General features: G+C 32.2%; 1 long non-coding RNA gene across 2 annotated transcripts in view; it reads right to left on the bottom strand.

The window, feature by feature from the left end:
• Window positions 1-14,224, bottom strand: part of LOC119636136 — a 16,476-nt gene that overhangs the window by 1,160 nt on the left and 1,092 nt on the right. The window lies entirely within an intron of this gene.

Raw genomic sequence — 14,224 nt, 5'->3', positions numbered from 1 at the left:
CACACACACACACACACACACACACACACACACACACACACACACACGTACAAACACACGTACAAACACACGTACAAACACACGTACACAGAAGGAGAGACAGATATAAATATTCACGCTCTGGTTTGCTTTGCTTGATTATAATCAAACCTCTTGTTAATGATGTGATTATGTTTTAGTAAGTGTTAACATACAAATAACATGTGTTCTCTGGTCATACCATAAAATAAATAATTCATAATTAAATTTTGTATTGATGAAAAAAAATGCAGTTATTTATTTTTTCTTTTTTCCTGCTCGTATACAATAATACATTAGTTAGCTGAGTACTTGTGAAATTAGGTTATTGCACAAAACGCTTATATCTAGTAAATCATTACAAAATTATCTTAAAGATTTACTTCTTTTTCACATATGCATTGCATAAATTTATGAAGAATGCAAACAATACTATGCCAGAATTTTCAAAAATTCTCATAACATCTTAGCCCTAAGACTTTTCATGTCTGTGTATGTATGTATTCAAAAATATTTCAGTTCGTTTATTATCAAATCCTTGCTACATTTTCTTCCTGCTTTCTCGAAATCGTGGTCTAGCCATGCAACGAATTCATTGAATAAGAACAACAGCTACAAGTAGATAGGCGTAGGCAAGGAAATTGCCTTATCTTCGTCTCGTTACGATAAAGATTTTGATATTAAACTTCACGGTACTAAGACTTATACCAAATTTGATATACTAAGAGCAATGAAGTTTTTTTGTTTTTACTTTAACGAGTCTTCTCACGATGCGATCATATTTAGCGGATCAGTAGCCCGCAAAAGTTGATGACGTCCGAAAATGGATGGATGATTATTTCAGTTTGAAACAATATAGTTTGTACCGCGAGAGTAAAAAAGTAAGTTAACGAATACGAGACAAAAGACCATAAATTGTGATGATGATGATGATGATGATGACCGATATGAATCAGTAAAGCAGAGGAGGTAATCAGAAGAAGACAGATCTGGAAAACATGTCGCAATCGGGAATTGTTCCTAGCGCAAGCTAAGAATCAGTTCCTGGGGACGTGTTCGAAATTTTGCACCGTTTTCGAGATTAAGAACTCAATTCCAATTGTTTCATACCTTACTACGTTTTCACTCCATGCAAATTCAATCTTTTCCTGGCTTCAAGCTCTGTTGCTTTTCTAGCTCAATTTTGTTTGAAATGGGAAAAGGCGCAGCGCCGTAAATGACTTCCATCTCTTTACATTTTGATATACAGTAAACGAGAATGCATAACATGTAAATACCAATGTTAAATTTATCTGTACCCGAATATTTCGCAACGAACGGACGCATTACATATATTTTTTAAAGCAATCAATTTTAAAGCATAGAATTTATTTATACATTTAACATTTCATGGTGTACATGGTCATCCAAAGATCTCTTACGTGTTGTTAGCTTAGTAAGCAATTGCACTTTATTTACCTTAAGGCGTAGCTTGAACATCCGCCCAATAAATTTCGTAGATGAATTTAATTTAGTTTTTTTTTGTTTTTTTTTACTTTTTCATTAACGGAATAGAAAATGTTATCCTGCGTGCAAAATACATTTTACCTGGCATTTTCAATTGATTTAATAATATTTATATACTCCTGCCGTCATGTGAAAATTATTATCGTAATAACAAAGAATTAAATAAGTAAAGATATATGCTATGATTTTTTTATCTACCTAGTGGTTTTACGCCAAAGACCGTCAATTTCCTAACCAAGTTACGGAAGTTAAAGTCCTATGTGGTCCGCAAGCAAAATTCCGTGGTCCTAAAATTCCGAAAAAAAAAACAACTGAAAATTTCAATATATTTTCACCAGCAATTTGAGACATTTGCGAAGCCCACATGCAAAAGATCGCTTAAGTTTAGAAACGCTCCCAATCGATATACTACTACGTCTAGAATTAGTAAGAAAATTACCCCAAACTATCGGTCAGATTCTTATTTTTCCTAAAGCCCCGGCAAAGGTGAAAAATATTCGAACAATTACTTCTCAGATTGAATTATTGAGTAAATTTTAATCGTAAAAGTATTTCCTGGCCGAGCACAGTTAATAGAAGCCAAATAAATTTAGTCTTGTATTATAACTGAACATCATTTAAATGAATCCTGTTACTGGTTACTTAAATCGCGATTATCTTTGAACGAATTTCTCTAGAAAAGTGCTAGCACTAGACCTCGCCGTATGCCACAGATAGAAAAAGGACATCAAGTATTTTGAAAACGATTTTTCAAGCTCGCAAATTGAAAGCCGTCAGGCCGCTTGTCTCGGTATTTCTTGTGCAGTCGCGTAAAGACTTTATTATTAGTCGGGGTAAAGAGGCAAACTTTTTGAATTATTGTCGAGGTTAAGTTGCAAACTTTAAAGTAATTTCTCCTTTACAGAAAATTCGATTAACATTGTCGTGCAAACGATTTCTTTACGCTGAACTCAGCAATGTTTTTATTTCCATTTTATAAATCATTATTTCTGGTCGATTAATGTTGAATATCATAGGAAACCGAACAAAGTTCGTAAGAAAGTAAAGGGCTTGTAGACTTGCTAAAGCTATTAACCAAACAATATGTTAGACGGTAGCCTTTAAAGAATTGCTTAAAAAATATTTTCATCGAGTTGGTATCCTTTAATTTAATCCAATCTAATATCTAAAAAAACAGATTACGATAAACAATGATACCAATATATACAAAGCTTTATAATAATCATACAACGCTTGCTGATGATAGATATCCTTGTCCTTCTTTCTTATACGTGCAAGTTCTTGTGAATACAAATTAATCAAAATATTGTAGTCAGGCGCGTACACTTCGCCTAGCCTAGTCTTTTATATATATATTCGTAATGAAGCACTAAAAACTGTGCCTTATCTCGTGGCAGTTCTTACACGGGATCGTGGTCAAAAAATAAATCTATATAATCCAAGTTTGCTCTGGTTGAATTTTATGCCAAATTATTGTTATGGACCGCCTTCAACATAAAATATTTGAGAATTAGAAGTTTTGCCATAGAAAGGCCTAGTTTTCATGAATTCATAATGTGGAATACAAAACATAGACGTAGGTGGTCAAAATTTGGTACAGTTAATTTTGATGCCAAGCTACTTTTATTTATTGATCAATTTTGATCACGAATCCTTTTGCAATAGAAGCAATTACTTTTCGCAGGAGCGATAAAATGAAAGGGGCTTTAGAATGCCGAAACTGAACGATTTTTGTTGGGAAATTTTGAAATCTCCAATTTTTTTTTTTTATATTCTATGACTTTTCAATAATAAGGCGACACGGCCTTAAAAGTAGTTTGAGTTGGGTCAAAACACGTTGGTGTACCAACTTTCACCAAAATAGGTCAATAATTGTGGTCTGTAGGATGACTACAAGAAATAAAATGGATAAATGGAGAGATGGACAGTCGGACAGACAAGCTTAAATCGTTTCAGAATCACTTTCGGATCGGTATAATAATCGATGAGTCTATCTCAAGTCCACCAGGGACAGATTGCATGCATGCGCACAAACTTAATATGCGTTTGCACCACAAGCACTGTAAGAAATGGAAATAAAACAAAACGAACGGTTCGAGTTTCAAATTCGTAGCCCAACATTTGGAACTTTCATTAGCAGCATACAAATGATCGAATCGATGAACAAATAGATTTTGACAGATGAACGTTAATTGTGTTACGTAACAAAACAATTTAATTTCGTTCTCGCGTTTTTCTTTGTTACCAAAATAAAGATAAAATTTTCTACGCTCATGGTTATAAATGTGATATATATTAGCTTCTAACAGAAGAAATTTGTTAATATAGAAAACTATAATATCACAATTATACCAAATAATGAATCGTTTACAATATCCGAGAATCTTATGTTGCTACGATATGCTTTGCCATTAATCCACATCTTCTCAAAAATATATTAAATCAAATGTTTGAAAACTGCAGCCCGGCTAGACTATATTTCCTAAATGAATTATTTGAGATTATATAGAATTAGCGATGTAGACAGCGGTCGACATATTACCGATCGAATGGTATGTATGTTTGAGTATTTTCATTTTGAAAATCACATCATTCGAAAGAAAGAACGCATGAAAAAAAGACATGAAAAGTTTCTTCTAAATAAAATTTATTTGAAAACTATTTGAATATCTGCTGACTGATGTTATTATAATGAAAAATGATAGAAAGTATTTATGCATCAAACACCTGTCAAATCATGTTAAAACTACAACACATGCTGAAAGCATATCTATATAATACAAATAGCATATATTCAACATCAATATTTAAGATAATGAACTTGAAGATGTACTTAACTCTTAAATGTTAATGATTAACTTTGCTAATCACATGAATTAAATATGGCTTTCAATCTAATTCGTTTTTTCTCTAAGCAACTTTCTTATCTAATTTGTTAAGCATGCTTGCTTGAGAAAAACTAAACGATTCACTTTTAAGTCAAGTCAAGTTTTTCGACTAACCCACTCATGGTGAAATCATCGAAATGAATGAAAACTAAATTAAGCTGATAAGTGAACTCTATGCGCGTGGATGTAATGAGCGTATGTTGATTTACTAACTAACAAATAAAGCAACACAAAGCTGGACGAATAGATAGATAGCTGAAAAAATGGGAAACTGGCCGACGGATTGATGAGGGCAAGTAACCAGGCGATCAACATGAATAATGGATAAAGGAATGAATGTGTAAAAAGTAGCAAGAGAAAAACTTGTCGGATAATTCGGAGGATTATCAAACGAAAGGATGAGCAAGTAGACAGGCAAAGTAGACAGATGGCCGTACAAACAGCTTGTACCTGCTTTTGTATCTGTGTTACAGCTATGAAAATGATTACCTTTCGCTTGGCGTAAAAATGCCGTAAGCTATGATATGAAATTATTAGTTTTGGAGACGACGAACGAGCAACTCATGAAGTGATCTCCAATTGGAGCTACGAGTGGGCTAAGAATTTCTCCCAACTGCGGCACTCATTGAAATCCATGCAGTCACATTTAGTCGATCATTAGTTCTGCAAAGCTGAAGATGTGCGAAAATGAATCGATAAATATTTCGTCGCGAAACCGAAAAGTTTCTACCGCGAGAGCATTCGCAAGCCATCCGATATCGGGTAAGAGACAAAAGAACATGAATTATGATGGCAAACATTTCGATTATTATTTCGGTTGGTAACGCGTAAAGCACAGAATATCAATTTGCATAATTAATATTTGAAAATGTGAAGGCTTAACTGGTTTTCGATATGTGTAACTGAAGTGTAACTCTTTACCGGTATTATGGATTGACTTTATCTAAAAATTTTCATTTTCAAAATGAAATAATTTGCGAATATTTTCGTTACAATGAAGAAATCACTGAGAACGATGTTCATTGAGCCAAGTCGTTAAAGCAAAACTTGTAACCAACATTAAGTTGTTTTAATCCGTCATCTAATGCTATTATTTATTAAGCGAATGTACATATTTGCGGAACGAAGATTACGAATCGATTTAGAAAGCAAGAAATTTTATGATTATGATTTTATATTGATCTGAAAAGATCGATATAAGGGTTATTTAGTTGTAACGCCTATAAAATTCTGTTGACTTCTAATATTAACGGCCATGCTTGCGCCCATATATGATAATTTCATCATTTGGTTTCTAATACATGCCAGATCATAGTCCAAAGTGTTATAACTCATTGTATATTCTTATGCGTTTTCCAGTTCAACGCATCACTCAACCGACCAAAAAATCAAGTTATTAAAAGTTGAAGTTTGCTCAAGAGCGTGCACTCTATTTAATAGTAAATCCTCTATTTAGATGAAGCAAAATAATACTTCAATGTAAAAGAAGCAAATGCAAAACTTTATCAGGCTCTTTGGCCAAAGATATCGTATTATATTCTCTAATATGTAGATTAATGAATTGCTGAGGTTTTACAGATAAAAATTCTGTTCCTTATAATAGATGTACAGGCGGCATATAAAACCCTAGGTGGAACCCTATATATATATATATATATAGACAAATAAATACAAATAAAAAAATTGTTCCGAAAGAGCAATTGTGCTTAACACGCTGAGAAGACGTCTGTGTTAGATGCCCTCGGTGAATCATATTTACCTATATATAAATAACCTAATCTTTACTTTAAATCAATAGCGTAAACAAATGTTGCAAGATCTAACCGTGATTTGAATGGACGGAGAGACAACTAAACCGATACTATTATCGTTTTTAGTTATCAGTTTTCAACTTTTCTTTCTGTGTCTCTGGCAAAGAAGAAATGCCTGGCTTTTGCAAGAACGATTTGATCTATGAGTGACGCGTGTCGGTCTATTGAAAGCTTTGTTAAGCTAACAAAAAAATCATCTAAATCGATGCACTTTGAAAAAAGATTTAACGATTTTTTTTTTTTTTCTTCTTCAAATTTTCGGTCACCCTTGGTACCTTAGTAGGTATTATATGAATCAACCTTAGCCGTATACAATTCTTTCTTGTTTTTTCATTAATTTGATTTATTGTCTAAGCAAAATGCTTTTTAGTACATTTTAGAAATTTTTGTTTACTATATAAAACATTCGAGATAATAGCACATGAATGCATGTATATGAAACTTTATACATATATATATATATATATATATATATGGTAAAAATAAAAGAATTAGGATTTATATATAAATTGAATGCAACCACAAACTCATGTAAACTGCATATATTTTTAAATATTTGTTTATACAATCTATTCAATCTATTATCTGGTCTCTCTCTGTTTTAAACAAAAACCAAATTTTTTTCACAAAAAAAAAAAAAAAAAAAAAAACATTTTGTTTTACTCAAACTTAATGAATTAATTTCTATACCATATTCTGCTTATGATAAAGCAAATGCTTTAAAATTGTCAAAGAAATAAAATTAAATTAATTTTAAATAAACAAATAACCAACTGAGACATAGCTATGTACCATATATAGGGTCATCCATTTTGTGCTTTCGAAAGTTAACGTAAATCAAAAACTCTTACTTCTAATTGAGATTTGGATCAAATCTTTCTTCAACATTGGCAATACTGGCTTGGCCTTTTTGTACTGTTTGTGGAATAGAAGACTTAGATTGAGGTACGGGATACAGAATTTGTTAAAACTTATTACGAAAACAATGAATCGACGAATACGTTTCGTGCATGACTCCGTAAGTAGGGACTATTCGATCTTTATTATTAAGAAAATATATGCGATGCTCTTAACGTGTTTTTACATATACACTGGAGAAACATGATAACTGATTTTGACTTGAACGAACTTGTGGCGAAATCAATTTATTGCGAGAAAGGTTCAATGATCGCGCAATCTCCAAAAATGCTTAGGCTTAGGCCAGCTTACGCGAAAGATCATGCGACATAACCCTCTATTGAACTTTCTACTGTAGTGTTATGCCGGAAACCCTCAACGAACTTGTTTATTAAGATTTTTTATGTTATTGGTGTTCGACGATTGAATTTTTGCAAAAGTCCAGAGGCGATCGTTTAAATGTAATTCATTTCAAATATTCAAACAAATGGCATCAACCGATATCTGAATTAAAAGAGCGATTCATCTTGAAATGTTTTGCCCTTTAGTGTTTGCTACAAGTTAACAAAAAAAGCGCACATTTATTTGATGACCCTATATAGAATTTATTAAAAATTATCCAATTTTTTCAAGTTCAAAATTCTTCAAAAGCTTGTTGAGATTCCTCTTTTATGTTACTCGAAAGAAAAATGTATTCATTAAGTTTTGTTTTGTTTTTGTTTTTTTTTTTTTTTTTTTTTTTAATAGATATTTTAATTTTCTTTTGCAAAGACAGCAAAAATGTTGAAAATGCTTGAAAATACTATAAAAGCCAAGCTCAATTTGTCATTCCGTTTGAAACTTATTATATGCACGGTTAAAGGGTAAAGGTATGCTCAAGCAAAGAACGATGTCCTCTAGTATAACAATAATACTATAACACTAAGTTAGTTCCTACTCTCTGATGCTCTATTGTTTAGGTCGCATAAAGTGTCACAAAATGAAATTAAGATTTCCTGCGAATATTTATTTTATGCCAAAATACACTTTTTCTTGCAAAATGAAGACGAAACCCTGCATGATTTCAAGAATCGAAAAATTAACAAAAAAAAAAAAAAAAAAAAAAAAAAAAAAAAAAAAAAAAAAAAAAAATAAAAAAAAAAAAAAAAAAAAAAAAAAAAAAAAAAAAAAAAAAAAAAAATACATAACACATATGTCGATATACCAGTACATGTTAAAATTAAAGCATCTCGCAGACAGACAGATAGACAGACAGACAAGCTTAAATCGATTCTGAAAGTGGTATAATGGGAGATGAGTCTGTTTCAAGTCTTTTGTTACGTATCGTCACAAATTTCATACGCCCTTGTACCACAATTAGGGCGTAGGGTGAAAAAATTTTCAATATTATAAAGCGATTCCATCATTGTCTAGTCTTCGAGTATATTGCACCAAAGATTGAATCTTTCGTTATTTTATCATAAATAAATTAGTTTTGGGATTTATCAGGTTAGTATACGTATGGGGTGTGTATTGGATCCTATGTAGCACACTGCGATGATATCATTGCAAATACATTTTTATGACCCCAATCGTTCTTCTTCTTCATTAGGCTCGACCGATTAAACAATATCAAATCAGTGTTCCTCAATTTTCTCCAAATGATGAATTTTAAATCGATCGATCGATTGCTGATAAAATGAGAATGCATTCCAAACCATTCTTGGGCTGATAGATAAAACCTAAGAGATTTTCTGGTCGGCAACGACACGCTCAGGCTATGCATTGAAACGGTAAAAAGTTTAATTAATGAGACTCATCCATTTCATCTGTCTATATACGCAAAAACGTAAGACTGCCTCAGCCTTGTGCTGAGAAAACTCAAGAGAACCAGCCGAAGAACACCTTATTACTCGTTGCCATGAGTAATATCAATATTTTGGTTCTGGACTGGCGGCATAACTTTGAGTCATGGCTAGTTCCACACTTACAGTGAACGGACTGGGTCACCAAAAAATGCTGGCAGATTTTTTATTTATTTATTTTTTGTTTAGAAATTGATGCCTGGGAATGGCGTTTACTCTTATTTGAACGGCAGCACTTACCACACAATTTTGCAAAACAGTGAATCCAATGCAGGAAAAGTTGAGGACAACTTTTGGTGTGTATATACGCATAGTATATGCATACTCTTAGATATCGTAAGCGCAGCTGTGATTGATATCGATGTTCATACGTTATCGGGTATAAGATTATATATCTTAACTTATGTGCACTTTTGCGAAATTGATGAATTCAAAAACCGTATGGTAGGCCGCCGAAAATGAAACGAGCACCGAGCAGGAATGTGCATTCAGATCTGTATATGTATAAGTATATGTGTATACTCTACGGATTTCTGATTCTGTCTGTATTTCCCTCATAATCAATAAATTCAATTGAAGCGAACTTTGATTATTCATTATCCGAAGGTTTTTGCTTTGTAACGTAAAATCCACAGTCCTATTGGAATTGTAAACTTCGAAACGAAGCTAGGTTTGGGATCCAGTTCTATTACAGGTTGAAGTAATAAAGATTTTGTTCATCTTTTCTTAACGTTTTTTCAATCAATGCTGTTAGTCGTTCCGTATGTAATTGCTTGCTTGCTTGGATTCTATTCATATTTATATCCATCATCACACTGTAGCGTGTGTGCATTTTGGCAAGAGATTTGGCCAATAAAGCATATAAGTTCTTAATTTATTGTTTTGTTTGCCTATGTAGAAAGGTGAAGTTTCTGGTTTTTTTGCTCACTCCTCATAATGTACACCCTATTAAAAGCGAAAAAAAAAAAAAAACACTCCCGCCGACCCAACATTATGTTATTGTGACGTATTGTGCCTACGAGGCAAAGTAAATTAAGAAGGATCCAGCTTTTAAAAGCGCAAAAAGTAAAAATTATATCTTTTGCTCGCTATTACGGCAGATACAACAACAACTATACATACCTTGTATAGATGATGGTAGAGGATTGATTGCCTGTGGAAGAACGCAAATAAGTTGAGCAAATCCACTCATTATTATAAAGTAACGATTTTTTTGAACTTGCGCCTACAAACTAATCGCCTATCAGGCGTGCGTATACTTGATTGAAATATACGTTAGATCAATGCCAATTTCCAATATTTATTTATCTTATCTTTATGTCCTTTCCCTTTTTTTTTTTTTTTTATCACAATAATAGGTTTTCATAATCAAAATCAGTTGAATGTTTTCCGAGAAAACAAAAGAAACGAAAAATTATATTTTTAATTTAATTTAATGAAAACTGCATTTATTTGTGTTTTTTTTTTTATTTATTTTTTTTTTTTTAATTTCTGTAAACTTACGCGTGTGTACATTTAAAACTATATTCATATCCGCCATTTAAAATGATGTCATTTCTCTTAATGTATGTGGGATTCATTAAGCGTAAGTGGCACACTGAAGCCGAACAGCTTAAATGGAAATGAGTTAAAAAAAAAAAAAAAAAAAAAAAGAAGAAGAAGAAAGAAAACACCCAACAGCCTTAAATATATTTCTTTATCACTTTAAGCTATAACTAAATGACTATAAATCAGCGTAGAATATAAATGTAATTTTTATTCAATTAATTTTTTCTTAAATTGTCTCATTAATTGAAAGTAAACTTCTTGAAGAGAGCTAATTTTGCCCACCTATCTATCTGTACATGCATTCATTTACATAGACGGGATAGCAAATGGAAACTTTCAATATTTCCTCTGAATTGATTGAAAAAACAAATTCAGATTTAAAAATGTATTGAACGCTTTCACAACAACAAACGGTGAGGAAGAAAAAATAGTCAATAATGCGGGATACAAAACCTAGATTAGAATATTTCTTGTCATCCAATGACTTGACAATCCGGGGCATTACATGGAAAGTGGCCCACGACGTGATTTAATCGGAATCATTCTCAATAGTGGTCGTCCTTTGGCCAAAGTTGATCAGTAGACTACATTTAGTCAAAATATCTATACTATTATGACCAATAGGTCGAACAAAAGAAAACAAGATAGATAGACGGACAGACATCCTTCAATTGATATATTAAAAGATAAGTCTATCTCGAGCCCTCCTGGTTATTACTTGCATCCGCACAAACTTAATATACTCTCACGGGTAAAGTGTAGTAAAGAAAAAAAAAAAAAAAAAGTAAAAAAAAATTGACTTACAATTCGTAGCAGATGTGAATGTGAAAACCGGATACTATTTGAAGCGTTAGGTGAAAAATAAACGAAATCCGTTTACAGCAACGAAATGATCACGATTAGATAAAAAAAGCTTGACTGCAGTTGCTCTCAGAGATATGGACCCCAAATCGGACCGTATACCTTTTTAATGAATAACACCACGTCAAGGGAATTACGGCAATAACTAAATTGTTACCGTCTTTGTTTACAGTTCAATGTCATTTATTTACGCGAACAAGCAAACATAAATATATATATATATATATATATATATATTCAAATCGATAAGGAAAAATTTGTTTTTTGACCCAAGTTCTGCTTATGGCAAACTTTCTCGATTGTTCGGCATATATGCAGCTTCTAGCAAATGGAATGCGGCTCATAATCGGAAAGTAATGCCGTATTGTAAAGATGAGATTGGTCACAGTGTAAACTCATTTGTTCATCCAAATAAACCACATACACATATAAACATAAAATAATATACAGAGGACACAGACGTTTCGATTCCGAATTATGTAAAAACATATTAAAGAAAATTGAAAAATAAAACAAGCAAGACCGCTACGTCCGGCTGTACAAAAATGTTTTATATCCACCGCCCTTAGCCTAATAAAGACTAATAAAAATTCGAACGAAAAATTCATTCTCTTTAGCATGAGATAGTTGTGACTTTATTTAGTTTATAAGTAACGATCAGAAAGCCAGAACGTAAAGATGCTCTCAGTTTTAGGTGTGTGTTTTGACCGATATAGCTTTTTCGATTTTCAACACGAGAATTTCAAATGTTTCCACTTAAACGTAAATTACATATACATACATACATACTTTGACTCTTTGAGTTTATGCTTCGTAAAGCAATTACTGAACGTGTTATTGCGGCTATGAGTCTAAAATGATATGCACTGCTTGGGTCAATTGAATCCTTGCTGTCCTACATACAAGGCTCTTTTCTGGTTGGCGGGCCTCTGGGGCTCATTGCGGTAAAACGTGTTAATTGTTGTTTTAATGTACGAAAAAAAAAAAAGAATTTTTTTTTTAGAAATAATTAAAATATTCAGGTTTAAAATTCAAGCGAAATGAGCCTCAGAGCTTAACAACAGCTGCCATATGTACATATATAACATAACTATAATAGTATGGTATCCATCCCTCCTCCTGCCACCATCTTTCCTATTTGTTGTTTGTATACGATAGGTGTGCAAATAAGTTCTTTGTGTTGAAATTGAATCGCCTCGTCGTGTTTATTTTTCCCGAAATTTTAGATACAAATAATTTTCACCTTGATGTTTGTACGGTAGAAGTTTCACTCTTCACAAGTTACGCTACCTTTCAATGAGTTCGTGCTTTTGCCCAGTGTAGATCATATTTGATTGAAATAATTCTGATTTTTTGATTCTTTTGTTGTTATTGTCTCTTTATTGTCTCATATAAATGGTATTGCGTAAAACAGATATATCCTTATTCGGATCTACATAATAGTAATAATTTTACACTTTTCGTTATCTTGATATTGATAAAACTTTCTAGTTAAGTGTAACGATGCAGAGCGAAAACTAATTCTGCTAACATCTGCTAGGGTTCTTAACAATTTTTTGATAATCGATTTCTAAAGTCAACCATTTTTTCAAAATCTTGAATCTTGAATGCATTTTGTATTAATTATTATTTTGCTTAAAATATCAATTGTAAATGCAAATCATATATTCGTACAAGAAATAGATTAGAAAGTAAATAATATTTTCATCAAGTGGGAGGAGGATCTTAAATGAATGTGAAGTATGAGATTTTATGAGCAACATTCGAAAAGTATTTTTTTATCTATAAACCGTTGTGTTCGCCATTGCACTTTCGCCCACACTACTTGGAAGTCTAAGACAAGTGGACTTTTTTTTTGTATATCATATCTGTAATCAGTACAATTAGACTGATGCATAGCGAAGGGCGTAAGACTCGCGACCGCAAAATTGTGTTCACGTATTCGATTCTCAGTGCAGTAAACTTTATACTTTCTACAGATACTTTGTCTTATGTTCGCTTGTTAACATTTTTGACTTTGAGCTAATCGATTCTTCGCTTCAAATCGATTCGTTCTTTTTTTGTTGAAGCGACAGCTTAAAGTCCATTATATATCAAAAATTAAATGATTCGTTATTAGATGAAAGAACTAAGAACTAAGTTATAACCAAACTGACAATGCTATGAATTTTAGGCAATTATTATTCGAAAGTTTCAGTTTCATTACTTTTCTTATACATTCCGTAAAAGATGCCTCCTTTAGCCAAAAAAAACAACTAAGTAGGGTAAAAAACAAAGTTAAACAAGTAAACCCATTTGAATGGGATTGGTCCCATCCTACTCTACAACAATTTACCCACACTTTGCTTTATACGGTTATATTAGAAATGGGCATAAAAATTACTCAATCTGAATCATTTTCAATAGCATTCGTCCATGAACTAAAACACTTCAGTGTAACAAATTTTATCAAAATATTTTAAATATTGCGACCTATAGGTTAAACACAAGAAAAAAAACTCGGATAGACGGACAGACGGACAGACAAGCTTAAATCGATTCAAAAAGTGATTCTGAATCTATCGGTATAATAAAAGGTGGATCTATTTCAAGTCCTTTCGTATGTTCGCTACATCCGTATGAACTGAGTCTACCGCCGGACCACAAGTGGTGTAGTAAGTAGAAAAATGAAAAGATTTTTCAACAAGCGATAACGTTTAAACCATATAGCTATAGAATTGTATCTATTATAAGAGTATTTCTAAAACATTTTATATTTACATGACAGTTGTACCCTTAAGGGATAACTTTAACATTTTCCTTTTATTTATTTTTTTAATTTCTTTTTTTTTTTTTTTTTTTTTTTTTTTTT

The sequence above is a fragment of the Glossina fuscipes genome, unplaced genomic scaffold (assembly GCF_014805625.2).
Source record: "Glossina fuscipes isolate IAEA_lab_2018 unplaced genomic scaffold, Yale_Gfus_2 0, whole genome shotgun sequence".
Lineage (NCBI taxonomy): Eukaryota > Metazoa > Arthropoda > Insecta > Diptera > Glossinidae > Glossina > Glossina fuscipes.
The sequence above is the reverse complement of the archived record's forward strand: the minus strand, read 5'-3'. Positions and strand labels throughout refer to the sequence as shown.